The sequence below is a fragment of the Zea mays genome, chromosome 5, assembly GCF_902167145.1.
Source record: "Zea mays cultivar B73 chromosome 5, Zm-B73-REFERENCE-NAM-5.0, whole genome shotgun sequence".
NCBI classification, from domain to species: Eukaryota; Viridiplantae; Streptophyta; class Magnoliopsida; order Poales; family Poaceae; genus Zea; species Zea mays.
This window is the reverse complement of record NC_050100.1, coordinates 9,535,015-9,549,766: the sequence shown is the minus strand read 5'-3', so window position 1 is coordinate 9,549,766 and position 14,752 is coordinate 9,535,015.

Here is a 14,752-nt window from a genome sequence, read left to right as displayed (position 1 = left end):
GAGTCTAGTGATGATGATGACATAGACTATTCATGCTTATTCAAGGGCTTAGATAGATCTAAAATAGATAAGATTAATGAGTTGATTGATGCTTTGAATGACAAGAATAGATTACTAGAAAAACAAGAAGATCTTTTATATGAGGAGCATGATAAATTTGTTAGTGCACAAAATTCTCTTGCTCTAGAAATTAAAAGAAATGAAATACTCTCTGGTGAATTATCTACTTGTCATAAAACCATTTCTACTCTAGAAGGTGTCAACAATGATTTAAATGCTAAATTAGAAGTAGCAAATAAATCTAATTCTTATGTAGAACATGTTGTAATTTGTACTAGGTGTAAAGATATTGACATTGATGCTTGTAGTGAACACCTAGTTTCAATTTCCAAGCTTAATGATGAATTGGCTAGTCTTAATGCTCAACTTAAGACTAGCAAGAATGAATTTGACAAGCTAAAATTTGCAAGGGATGCCTACACGATCGGTAGACACCCCTCAATTAAGGATGGACTTGGCTACAAAAGGGAAGCCAAGAACTTAACAAGCCATAAGGCTCCTATCTCCGCCAAGGAGAAAGGGAAGGCTCCTATGGCTAGTAGTACTAAAAGGAACCATGCTTTTTATGTATCATGATAGGAGACAAACTAGAAATGCTTATAGGAGTTATAATGCTTATGATGATTTTGACTCTCATGCCATGTTTGCTTCTAGTTCTTCCTACATGCATGGTAGAAATATGTCTAGGAGAAATGCTATTCATCATGTGCCTAGAAAGAATATTATCCATACTCCTAGGAAAGTAGTGAATGAACCCTCTACAATTTATTGTGCTTTAAATGCTTCCTTTGCTATTTGTAGAAAGGATAGGAAAATTGTTGCCAGGAAGTTAGGGGCAAAATGCAAGGGAGACAAAACTTGCATTTGGGTCCCTAAGGATATTTGCACTAACCTTGTAGGACCCAACAAGAGTTGGGTACCTAAGTCCCAAGCCTAAATTTGCCTTGCAGGTTTATGCATCCGGGGGTTCAAGCTGGATTATCGACAGCGGATGCACAAACCATATGACGGGGGAGAAGAAGATGTTCACCTCCTACGTCAAGAACAAGGATTCCCAAGATTCAATTATATTCGGTGATGGGAATCAAGGCAAGGTAAAAGGGTTAGGTAAAATTGCAATTTCTAATGAGCACTCTATCTCTAATGTGTTTTTAGTAGAGTCTCTTGGATATAATTTGCTATCGGTTAGTCAATTATGCAATATGGGATATAACTGTCTATTTACAAATGTAGATGTGTCTGTCTTTAGAAGAAGTGATGGTTCACTAGCTTTTAAGGGTGTATTAGACGGCAAACTTTATTTAGTTGATTTTGCAAGAGAAGAGGCCGGTCTAGATGCATGCTTAATGGCTAAGACTTGCATGGGCTGGTTGTGGCATCGCAGCTTAGCACATGTGGGGATGAAGAACCTCCACAAGCTTCTAAAGGGAGACCACGTGATAGGGCTAACCAATGTTCATTTCGAAAAAGATAGACCTTGTGCAGCTTGTCAAGCAGGTAAACAAGTGGGAGGAGCACATCACAGCAAGAATGTGATGACCACATCAAGACCCCTGGAGCTGCTACACATGGACCTCTTCGGACCGTCGCCTATCTGAGCATAGGAGGAAGTAAGTATGGTCTAGTTATTGTTGATGACTTTTCCCGCTTCACTTGGGTGTTCTTTTTGCAGGATAAGTCTAAAACCCAAGGGACCCTCAAGCGCTTCCTCAGGAGAGCTCAAAATGAGTTTGAGCTCAAGGTGAAGAAGATAAGGAGCGACAACGGGTCGGAGTTCAAGAACTTGCAAGTGGAGGAGTTCCTTGAGGAGGAAGGGATCAAGCACGAGTTCTCCGCTCCCTACACACCACAACAAAATGGTGTGGTAGAGAGGAAGAACAGGACGCTAATCGACATGGCGAGGACTATGCTTGGAGAATTCAAGACCCCCGAGCGTTTTTGGTCGGAAGCCGTGAACACGGCTTGCCACGCCATCAACAGGGTCTACCTTCACCGCCTCCTCAAGAAGACGTCATATGAGCTTCTAACCGGTAACAAACCCAATGTATCGTACTTTCGTGTATTTGGGAGCAAGTGCTACATTCTAGTGAAGAAGGGTAGAAATTCTAAATTTGCTCCCAAAGCAGTAGAAGGGTTTTTGTTAGGTTATGACTCAAATACAAAGGCGTATAGAGTCTTCAACAAATCATCGGGTTTGGTTGAAGTCTCTAGCGACGTTGTATTTGATGAGACTAATGGCTCTCCAAGAGAGCAAGTTGTTGATCTTGATGATGTAGATGAAGAAGACGTTCCAACGGCCGCTATGCGCACCATGGCGATTGGTGATGTGCGACCACAGGAACAATTGGAGCAAGATCAACCTTCTTCCTCAACTATGGTGCAACCCCCAACTCAAGACGATGAACAGGTTCATCAACAGGAGGCGTGTGATCAAGGGGGAGCACAAGATGATCATGTGATGGAGGAAGATGCGCAACCGGCACCTCCAACCCAAGTCCGAGCGGTGATTCAAAGGGATCATCCTGTCGACCAAATTTTGGGTGACATTAGTAAGGGAGTAACTACTCGATCTAAATTAGTTAATTTTTGTGAGCATTACTCCTTTGTCTCTTCTATTGAGCCTTTCAGGGTAGAGGAGGCCTTGCTAGATCCGGACTGGGTGTTGGCCATGCAGGAGGAGCTCAACAACTTCAAACGCAATGAAGTTTGGACACTGGTGCCTCGTCCCAAGCAAAATGTTGTGGGAACCAAGTGGGTGTTCCGCAACAAACAGGACGAGCACGGGGTGGTGACGAGGAACAAGGCTCGACTTGTGGCAAAAGGTTATGCCCAAGTCGCAGGTTTGGACTTTGAGGAGACGTTTGCTCCTGTGGCTAGGCTAGAATCAATTCGTATCTTGCTAGCATATGCCGCTCACCATTCTTTCAGGTTGTTCCAAATGGATGTGAAGAGCACTTTCCTCAACGGGCCAATCAAGGAGGAGGTGTATGTGGAGCAACCCCCTGGCTTCAAGGATGAACGGTACCCCGACCACGTGTGTAAGCTCTCTAAGGCGCTCTATGGACTTAAGCAAGCCCCAAGAGCATGGTATGAATGCCTTAGAGACTTTTTACTTGCTAATGCTTTCAAGGTTGGGAAAGCCGATCCAACTCTGTTCACTAAGACATGTGATGGTGATTTGTTTGTGTGCCAAATTTATGTCGATGACATAATATTTGGTTCTACTAACCAAAAGTCTTGTGAAGAGTTTAGCAGGGTGATGACGCAGAAATTCGAGATGTCGATGATGGGCGAGTTGAACTACTTCCTTGGGTTCCAAGTGAAGCAACTCAAGGACGGCACCTTCATCTCCCAAACAAAGTACACGCAAGATCTGCTAAAGCGGTTTGGGATGAAGGACGCCAAGCCCGCAAAGACTCCGATGGGAACCGACGGACACACCGACCTCAACAAAGGAGGTAAGTCCATTGATCAAAAAGCATACCGGTCAATGATAGGGTCTTTACTTTATTTATGTGCTAGTAGACCGGACATTATGCTTAGCGTATGCATGTGTGCTAGATTTCAATCCGATCCTAAGGAGTGTCACTTAGTGGCGGTGAAGCGAATTCTTAGATATTTGGTTGCTACGCCTTGCTTCGGGCTCTGGTATCCAAAGGGGTCTACCTTTGACTTGGTTGGATACTCAGACTCCGACTATGCTGGATGTAAGGTCGATAGGAAGAGTACATCAGGGACGTGCCAATTCTTAGGAAGGTCCCTGGTGTCGTGGAACTCTAAGAAACAAACCTCCGTTGCCCTATCCACCGCTGAGGCCGAGTACGTTGCCGCAGGACAGTGTTGCGCGCAACTACTTTGGATGAGGCAAACCCTCAGGGACTTTGGCTACAATCTGAGCAAAGTCCCACTCCTATGCGATAATGAGAGTGCTATCCGCATGGCGGAAAATCCCGTTGAACACAGCCGCACAAAGCACATAGACATCCGGCATCACTTTTTGAGAGACCACCAGCAAAAGGGAGATATCGAAGTGTTTCATGTTAGCACCGAGAACCAGCTAGCCGATATCTTTACCAAGCCTCTAGATGAGAAGACCTTTTGCAAGCTGCGTAGTGAGCTAAATGTCTTAGATTCGCGGAACTTGGATTGAATTGTAGCATACATGTGTTTATGCCTTTGATCATGTTCATTCTGCATTTTGTTGCTTATTTTGGTGCTCAAGTTGTACAAACACTCCCTGGACCTCACAAGTCCGTTGCAAAGTGATGCACATGTTTAGGGGGAGATGTGCTACAACTTGACCCTTTGAGACTAACCATTTGCTTGAGTTTGCTTGTTTTAGTCTCAAAGAAGGTTTGAAAGGGAAAGGTGGACTTGGACCGTGAAAGACTTCCACTGCACTCCGATGAGGGGGTAACTTATTCCAAGTTCATCTTTAAACTCTTATTGCCTATTTGCTCTTAATTGAAGATTTTGGTGAAGCAATGGGGTTAAAGGGCCAAGATTGATCCCGTTTTGGTGCTTGATGCCAAAGGGGGAGAAAATAAAGGCCAAAGCACTAGATGGATCAGCTACCACTTGAGATAGATCAGCTACCACTTGAGATAGTATTGAAACTAGAATAGAGCTTTTTTGTTTTGTCAAAACTCTTGCATTGTCTCTTGTGTCAAAAGTTGGCCTCTTGCGGGGAGAAGTGTTGATCATGGGAAAAAGGGGGAGTTTTTGGAATCTTGAATTAATTTCCTTTGGAAAACCTCTCTGTATGTCTCTACAAGTGGATTTGACTTAGAGATAGGATTTTGAGTTTGATTTGCAAAAACAAACCAAGTGGTGGCAAAGGATGATCCATATATGCCAAAATTGAATCAAAATCAATTTGAGTTTTATTTGAAGTGATTTTGCACTTGTTCTAGTTGCTTTATGTTGTGTTGGCATAAATCACCAAAAAGGGGGAGATTGAAAGGGAAATGTGCCCTTGGGCCATTTCTAAGTATTTTGGTGATTGAGTGCCAACTCAAGTGCTTAAATGTGAATTTATGCCATGGATGAATAAAGTGCAAATCAAGAGCAAAGGTATGTTTCTAAGTCTTAGTACATTGGTTTTGTGTACTAATATACTTGTCTAAGTATTGGAAACATGAAGAAAAAGAAAAGAAAAGAGTTGGCTGTGTACAGCCAGAAGGCTGCTTCGGTCTGGAGCACCGGACTGTCCGGTGGTGCACCGGACAGTGTCCGGTGCGCCAGGCTGCCTCGGCCGAAGAGGCCGCTCTCGGGAATTTGTTGACGGCGTACGACTAAAATTCACCGGACTGTCCGGTGTGCACCGGACTGTCCGGTGAGCCAACGGTCGGCCGGGCCAACGGTCGGCCGCGGATTCTGCGCGCGACACGTGGCCAAGCCAACGGTCGGAAGGGGGCACCGGACTGTCCGGTGTGCACCGGACATGTCCGGTGCGCCAACCGCTCCCAGATCTGCAACGGTCGGCTTCGCCATTTAAGGAAAGGAATCGGGCACCGGACACTGTCCGGTGTGCACCGGACTGTCCGGTGCGCCCGATGACAGAAGGCAAGGATGGCCTTCCAGATTTGTTCTCAACGGCTCCTAGCTGCCTTGGGGCTATAAAAGGGACCCCTAGGCGCATGAAGGAGAACACCAAGTATTCCGACAACATTCCTAAGCACCAAGACATCGATCTCGCGCATTCGTTTCATTGTGATAGCATATAGAGCTTTTGTGGAGTTGTGAACTCTTTGAGTTGTGTTGCGAGCTCTTGTTGCGACTTGTGTGCGTGTTGTTGCTCTGATCTTTAGAAGTCTTGTGTGCGTTGCTCATTCCCCCTTACTCCGTATTTCTTTGTGAATCTCAAGTGTAAGGGCGAGAGGCTCCAAAGTGTGGAGATTCCTCGCAAACGGGATATTGAAAGGCAAAGCAAAACACCGTGGTATTCAAGCTGGTCTTTGGACCGCTTGAGAGGGGTTGATTGCAACCCTCGTCCGTTGGGACACCACAACATGGAGTAGGCAAGCGTTGGTCTTGGCCGAACCACGGGATAAACCACTGTGTCATCTCTGTGTTTGATCTCTTGTGGTATTGTGTTTTGTCGAGACTCCTCTCTAGCCACTTGGCAATTATTGTGCTAACACTTAACAAGGTTTTTGTGGCTATAAGTTTAAGTTTTCTCAGGATCACCTATTCACCCCCCCCCCTCTAGGTGCTCTCAGGTGCTCAGCCTCAAGCGCCTCCCACTCCCGCAAAATTGCTGCCTCAGTTTCACTAAGGACTCGGTGGGCACGGGATAACATGCAGGGGAGGGGGACTGGCGCAGCTTCTTGCTTGGCACCCGAACAGAGTCGCCGCCCAAACACCACCTCCATCTCCTCCGAAGCAGGCGGGGTGTTGGAGCTGGACGCGCCTCTTGCGTCACCCCCAGTGTTAGGAGTGGGCACGGATCCCCCAGCTGGGATCTCCTCCGCCACTGCGATGCCTCCTGACGCTAGCGCCGCTGACGCCAGACCCCCGGCTGGGGCATGGGAAGCCGCTAGCGCTGCCTTGGCAGCAGCTGGGGGTGGACCGTCGGCACCACTCAGCAGATTCCTGCTACTGAGAGCCAGACCCGTCGGTGGGCCTGGTATCTAGCGGAGGAGGCGTGGCCTTGGGAGCGACGGAGGAAGAAGCCCTGATGAACAGATAATGGGTTAAGACTTGTCGGCATGATGATTAAACTCATGGAAAATGGGGCTACACTTACTTGGGGCCCTGGACTTTCTAGTGACCCTGGAAGCAGGGCGATCGCCGCTCCTGTTGCTGCTGCTGCTGCTGGTGCCCCTGGGGTGATCACCCCCAGATGGTGGTGGTGGTGGCAGGACCGGAGGACTGACGCGCCTCTGCACGCCGTGGGCCTGGGAGCTGGCCTCCTCGGCCCCACCTGCGGTCCTCTAGCGCTTCTGGGGGCTCCGAAACGAGCGACCCATCAGCGCGATGCAGCCTGCGTCGCCTCTCCTCCTCCGACCCCCTGAAGCTACCTGGGGCGAAGGCACTGCTTGCAGCCCCTTTGCCCTTGTCCAAGGAGCTGGGGGCCACAACGGGATTGGCGCTGGGAGCCACACCGGTGGGCTAGGGACCTCCAGCCAGTGCATCAGAGATCCAGATCCCACGGAGGGGGTCCCAGTCGCTGGTCTGGCAAACCGCCACACCGCTGTCGTCAAGGGTTGGCAACGTGGCCAGGATCGCCGTTCTCAGGCCTGGGTCATCACATAGCGCTGGGATGGCCTAGGGGAGTATCATAGATTTAGGGACAAAAGTCTCCCTAGTAATCCCCCACCAGGAGTTCTAGCTCATCCCAGGACAGATCGGTGCCTGGCCCATGCTGGATCCTACCGATGTCATTCGGGTCAGTGAACCAGCAGCACAGGCGTGGCCTCCTCTGCAGCGGCATGATCCGGCGCTTCAGGAGGTCACCGACCACGTGCATTGACGTCAGGCTGCCCGTGGCCAATACCTTGATCCTGTCGAATACGGGCAGGAACTCCGGCGATAGGGACGGCTTGGTCCTCCATTGCTTGCGGTCGAGTGTTGGCCCATTGGACGGCAGGACAAGGCGGTCGTTGGCCTCGGTGCTGGCAATCACCCAGTCGCTACGCCAGTTCTCCCACCTCGCTCCACCAAAGGTGGGGATGTAGACTATGGCCGGATCTAGCCTTGTCTGAAAGTAGTAGGCGCCGATGTGGTCCCTAGTCTTCCTAGACCTGACCAGCACGAAGAAGTAGCGGAAGAGGGAAGTGCAGGGGGCCACACCTATGAACATTTCGCAGAGGTGGACGAAGATTGCTGCCTGGAGGATGGAGTGGGGCGTGAGGTGTTGAAGCTGAAGTCCAAACTCCTCTAGCAGCAGCAGGAAGAAGGGCGAAATTGGTAGCGCTAACCCACAAGAAATATAGGAGGTGAACAGCACGAACTCCCCGACGGCAAGATCGCCAAGGGGGGCAGCGCCGGCATGGATTCTTCCGGTGAGCCCTGTCGCGCTCCACCTAAGCAGGCCACACACCAGATTAAGCGCTTCCTCAGACTGAAAGCGGTCAGGATGACTAAGCGAAGCCATGGCGAGTGCGGCAGTGGGAGCGTAGAGCAGAGGAGCACAAAGGCAAAAGGGCGCAACCGATTGGGAGAGAATGCGAAAAGGTAACTGCTGCACGCGGGGTGAATCCTTTTTCAAGGAAACCTGAGTCCTTGTTCAGGGAAACCCTTCCGCGCGCCCCTGAATCGCCGTAGGAAATCCCGCTCGACGGGTACCTAGGACCTAGGCAGCGCAGTCTGTGATACGGGGGCCCGGGTCCACAAGTCATACAGTTTGTGTGCCGGATTTTGAGTGCAGAAAGAGCGAACTGCCGCATGTGCCTGTAGTGCGCCTCCTTGGGGCCGATGCAGAAGACAAAAGGTAATTTTTTAAACCAAGGCAGTGACAACGAGGTGCCCCGCGCATGGCCCGACGAAACCACCAGGCGTGGGGGGCCGTGGGTAAGTCAGTCGTGAGGACAGATATGGCAGTTGGCGTGACCGATGGTGGATTGACGGTGGGTGTGTCAGCAGACACGCTGAAACGGCGCGCCAATCACTAAATCAGGCCATGTTGAGGCAAGGTACAAGCTTTGGCCCCACCTGCAGGCTCGCATCCTCCCCTGAGGTGGGCCCGGGGGCCACTGTCGGTACCCTGAAACTAGGGTACCCCTTACTGCTGTATAAAGACGCAGTACCCACGCGGCTATTTTTAGTCGCGTGGTAAAAGAGCTGTATGTGGGACCAGGCCATGACTCGCCCCAGCCTCGGGCGACTACTCTGGGCCAGCAACAGCACCTGACCCCCCCCACATGTGCGGGTCCGGTGCCACCACGTGTCCGAACCCCCATGGGAAGGTGCCGGACCCATGTATATATGGTCCGAGCCTCCAAGTTTGGTCCAGGACCTCCACGTATGCGAACCAGACCCCTAGAATGGATCCAGACCTCCCTGTATGGGGTCCGGACCGCCCACGATGGGGTCCCTGGTTCCAGGATAGAACATACCCGGGCCTTAATCAGGGCCCAGGCGGGGGTCCGGTGCCGACACGTGTCCAGACCTGGTCTGCTGGGATCCGGACCTAATTGCATATACTCCTACTCCCCGCCCAGGCGAAGGCCTGATGCTGCCGCGTGGCTTACTGCGCACGGTGTAAGCCAATGGGCGGAACCTGGCATGAAGCCTCTGGGCTACGCACGTCTTTTCATTCATTACGGATAAGACGTGCGCCTGTCCATTCCAGTGACAGGCGGCGTACCCAGTCCATGTTACATGGGCCATGCAGTTACTCACACGTTACCATATCAAGGGTAATAACTCACCATTACTAGCACAGGGTTACTGCCTATCAATGCTGCATGGACTGCAGTCATCATGACCCACGCTAATTACTCATGTGTTACTCAGGCGGAGGATCTTTGTGTGCTATCAGCATTTGCTATTCACATATTGTATTCCTACCATTATGCTCCTGGTCCCGCATGTCGGGGCTCAGCATCCTTGTATGTACCTCCCTTAAACTATAAAAAGGAAGGGACACAACGTTACAAGGGACACGCTCAATACAACTTACATACAGTGGAGGTAGGGTATTATGCCCCGGCGGTCTGAACCACTATAAACCCTCGAGTCTTCCTGTGTTCATTGACAATTCACCAAACAGGCGAATGCTTAGGCCCCCTCCTCATCTTAAGATTAGGGCGGGTGCATTCCGCCACCCGGCCGGAGGATTTTCTCTCCGACAGAATGTCTATGTGTTTAGTGCGGCTGTGTTCAACGGGATTATCCGCCATGCGGATTGCACTCTCATTGTCACATAGGAGAGGGACTTTGCTCATTTTGTAGCCATAGTCCCTGAGGGTTTGCCTCATCCAGAGTAATTGCGCACAACAATGGCCTACGACAATGTACTCGGCTTCGGCGGTTGATAGGGCTACTGAATTTTGTTTCTTTGAAGCCCAAGACACCAGGGATCTTCCCAGAAGCTGACAAGTCCCTGATGTGCTCTTCCTATCAATTTTACACCCTGCCCAATCAGCATCGGAATATCCTATTAAATCAAAGGTTGATCCCCTGGGGTACCAAAGCCCAAACTTAGGAGTGTAAACTAAATATCTCATGATTCGTTTCATAACCCTAAGGTGAACTTCCTTAGGATTGGCTTGGAACCTTGCACACATGCATATAGAAAGCATAATATCCGGTCGAGATGCACATAAATAGAGTAAAGATCCTATCATTGACCGGTATACCTTTTGATCTATGGATTTACCTCCCGTGTCGAGGTCGAGATGCTCATTGGTTCCCATGGGTGTCTTGATGGGTTTGGCATCCTTCATTCCAAACTTCATAAGAATGTCTTGAATATATTTTGTTTGGCTGATGAAGGTGCCTTCTTGAAGTTGCTTGACTTGAAAACCTAAGAAATACTTTAACTCCCCCATCATAGACATCTTGAATTTCTGAACCATTATCCTACTAAACACTTCACAAGTAGATTTGTTAGTAGACCCAAATATGATATCATCAACATAAATTTGGCATATAAACAAATCATTTGCAATAGTTTTAGTAAAGAGAGTAGGATCAGCTTTGCCGACTTTGGAGCCATTAGTGATAAGGAAGTCTCGCAGGCATTCATACCATGCTCTTGGGGCTTGCTTGAGCCCATAAAGCGCCTTTGAGAGCTTATACACATGGTTAGGATACTCACTATCTTCAAAGCCTAGAGGTTGCTCAACATAGACCTCTTCCTTGATTGGTCCATTGAGGAAGGCACTCTTCACGTCCATTTGATAAAGCTTGAAGCCATGGTAAGTAGCATAGGCAAGTAATATGCGAATTGACTCAAGCCTAGCTACGGGTGCATTAGTTTCACCAAAATCCAAACGTTCGACTTGTGAATAACCTTTGGCGATAAGTCTGGCTTTGTTCCTTATCACCACACCATGCTCATCTTGCTTGTTGCGGAATACCCACTTGGTACCTACAACATTTTGATTAGGACGTGGAACCAAATACCATACCTCGTTCCTCGTGAAATTGTTGAGCTCCTCTTGCATTGCCAACACCCAATCCGAATCTCTTAGTGCATCCTCTACCCTGTAAGGCTCAATAGAGGAAATAAAAGAGTAATGTTCACAAAAATGTGCGACTCAAGATCGAGTGGTTACCCCCTTATGAATATCGCCGAGGATGGAGTTCACGGGGTGATCTCTTTGAATCGCTTGATGGACTCTTGGGTGTGGCGGTCTTTGATCCTGAATATCTTGATCATCTTTCTTGTCTATATCATTGTCATCTCCCCCTTGATCATTGTCCTCCTCTTGAGGTGGCTCATCTTCTTGATCTTCTTCTTCATTGTCTTGAGCTTGTTCCTCATCTTGAGTTGGTGGAGATGCTTGATTGGAAGATGATGGTTGATCTTGTGCTTGTGGAGACTCTTTGAATTCCTTAGGACACACATCCCCAATGGACATGTTCCTTAGCACGACGCACGGAGCCTCTTCATCATCTAGTTCATCAAGATCAACTTGCTCCACATGGGAGCAATTAGTCTCATCAAACACAATGTCACAAGAAACTTCAAATAATCCAATGGTGTGACGGAACCTCCCAAGTCATTAGGCCCACCTACAGTTGTCCTTGTTCAACAGACCTTGGACAACCCTATGGATGCACATAATCACTCGACAAGTTTGGTATCTGTATCCTTTTTCCTCACCCAAGAGCGTTTCACCCGTCACACAGATATTACAACACATCGGAGGAACGAATAAGCGGAAGCGAATTACAATAACTTAATTTACATTCATCAAAATATAGAAAGAGTGTTATAGTTATTACAGAGCCAGGGTAGATGAGTGCATAAGTATTATTATTACAAACCCGGGAGGCAAAAACCCCTCCCACATAAAAGTATATTGTTTTTCAAAGGGAGGCCAACATCCTCCCGCAACCACATCACTGTTGAGGTTCGTCCTTGGGCACCACATCCTTGGGCACCACCTTAGTGCAAAAACAGCAAAAGTCTGTTGTTTCCTCACCTACAACAACATGGGTTCGAAAACCCTGAGTACGGAGTGTACTTTCGCAAGTCTTACCCATCAAAATAAAAGACTCTCAAGGATATGCTGGCTTAAGGGAGTCAAGGTAAGGCTTACTCAAGAATCAAGACTCTGTTTGCAAAAATGCTTACTAATAGTGGATCGTTAAAAATCTAGTTTTATTAGCAAGTTTAGTCATTACCTGTCACTAGAGTTCTTTCTACCCTAGTTCAAGCACTTGGCCTATACTAGCCATTCTTTATCAACCCCTTCTTGTTTTACTGGAATGCTACGTGTAGGGCAGTGACCAAGTCTTCATGTACAATCACACGACATATGTAGCACTTAACCCTTGCATATGCCAACTTGCCACCGAGTTTCTTAAGACCAGACCGAGTTCACGCCAATCGAGAGCACAGATACACCACCGTCCAGCCTCTTGCCATGGAGGGTACACATTACTCTCGCCATCTCTCTACTCCCATTGCGTGTTGGCCTTTCTGGTATTAGTTTGCCCGAGGCAAAGCTTACCCATGATGAGGCATGTGACCAGTTAAAAGGTCCTCAATCAGCAAGCCTACATCAAGACGGTCCATAATCGACTCAGACGGAGACATTACACCGAGACTCTCTTCTTGTGCAAGTCACCCACCCGGTCTCAACTTTATTATTTAAAACCCAAAGTTTGGTACCTGGCAGAGGTACATCTTTTCCGATGTTGAACCCATCATGGCCATGATGGATCCACCATCAAGTTTTATTTTTGAAAACATCCCATCCACTTGAAGCATCATCTTTTGTTAAAAACAAAACATTTTGTTTTTCTAAAGCAAGACTAAGCATTAGAAAACCTTTTCATAAAATAGGTAATCAAAGAATGGTAAACAGTTCCAAGGAAAGAAATGCAGCAATTGGTTTAGCACACAACTCCTATCACCTAATGCATCAAGCAAGTGATAAAGATTTTAAAACAGCAAGGAGGTGGCAAATGTACCAGGGCTTGCCTTGTGTTGTAGGAGTGTCGGGCTCTATTCCACAGATGTCAAAGTAAAAACAGTTCCTGACAGGTGGATTTTCTGTTGATGGAGTAGTTTCTTCCTCTTCAACAGTCACTTCTTCCTCGTTCTCTATATATAACCATATATAACCATGAATGCTCATGTAATGCTTATGAAAAAGCAATAATAGGAAAGAGGTATCAAGTTGTATCTTGAATACAACTTTCCTTCACGGTGCACTAGGGTAACTAGGGTTTTTCTAGGTCAGTATCTTAGTAGGGTTAGACATTTTTACCCTAAGTAGCTAGGGTTTTTGGTTTAGGCATCAAACAATGTCCAAAGCAAGTCAAACTCCACTCATAGGATCTAAATATCATGTTAAACTTATCCAAAAAGTTTGGTAATATTTGGAGTTATTAAATAATTCCTAAAATTCCAGAGGTATAGGTTTAAGCTCTTTTAAATACTGATTAATTCTTTGTCTGGACTAAAAATCCTAGAACTATTTTTATTAAATACTAGAGAAATCTAGGATTCCAACAAAATTAGTTTCATATTTTTATCATTTTTCTAAAATTTTCTATGGATTTTCTAAGTCTGGTAGAAAAAGAAAAAGAGAAAGCTTAAACAGTAATGGGCTGAAACTAGCCCAAGTCGGCCCACGCACAAGCGAAAGCGTGCCCGCGCGTGCCCGCGGTGTTGGGTTTACACAGAGGACCCTGGGTATTTGAGAAACCCATAAAGAGTCCGCAACACTATTTCTTTGAGTCACTGACAAATGCAGATAGACCCTCCCCTTTCTATTCCTTCGCAAGGTGAGGTCCACGACCGTGGACGGCGGAGCAGCGGCTCCGACGAGCCCATACCGGCCGGATAACTCAACTACCAGTGCTCTGGTGCGGTTGACACCTAATTTGACCCCCTAATGATCATTACCCCTCAACCAATTTCAAGGTTCTAGCCCCTAATCTCTCTGCCCACGGTGACAACGCGATCAACGGACAAACCGAGGCATTCCCGATAATCTAGCGTGATCTAGTTCAATTGGCTGGGCTGCTAAGCATCTACAACATATAGGCATGTTGAAACGAGAGCGAGGAAGGTATGATCAGACCTGTGGAGAGCTGACCATGGCGAGCTCACACACTGCGGTGTTCTTGACAGATTTGGGGGAAATCCCAAATTGGGGAGTTGTGGGGGACGATTGGAGGTGAGGGCTGGTTCACTAGGTGCACAATTACTTAGCGGAGCAGGCTAGGACATCAATTTATAGAGTCTTTGAGTGACGGCTCCAAATTTGGAAGGGAAGTGCTGGCGGCCGGAGAGAGGGGAGAGCACTAGCACAAAGGATTGGTGGCTTTCACCGTGGCGAGTTCTTGGGCGATAGATGGGCTATGCATTGTGATCAATTGCGACGTGGTAAGATGGCCGATGGCGTGTCATAACCGCGAGGAACGACGGTACGACGGTGATGGTCGCGTGGCCATGTCGCCGGTAACCGGATGAGCGATGATAGAGCGTCCACTGTGCTTCAAGTTCATCCACGGCGAGATCTTTTTACCCGGGGATCTGTTGGGGGCCTTCTTCTCTGCCTAA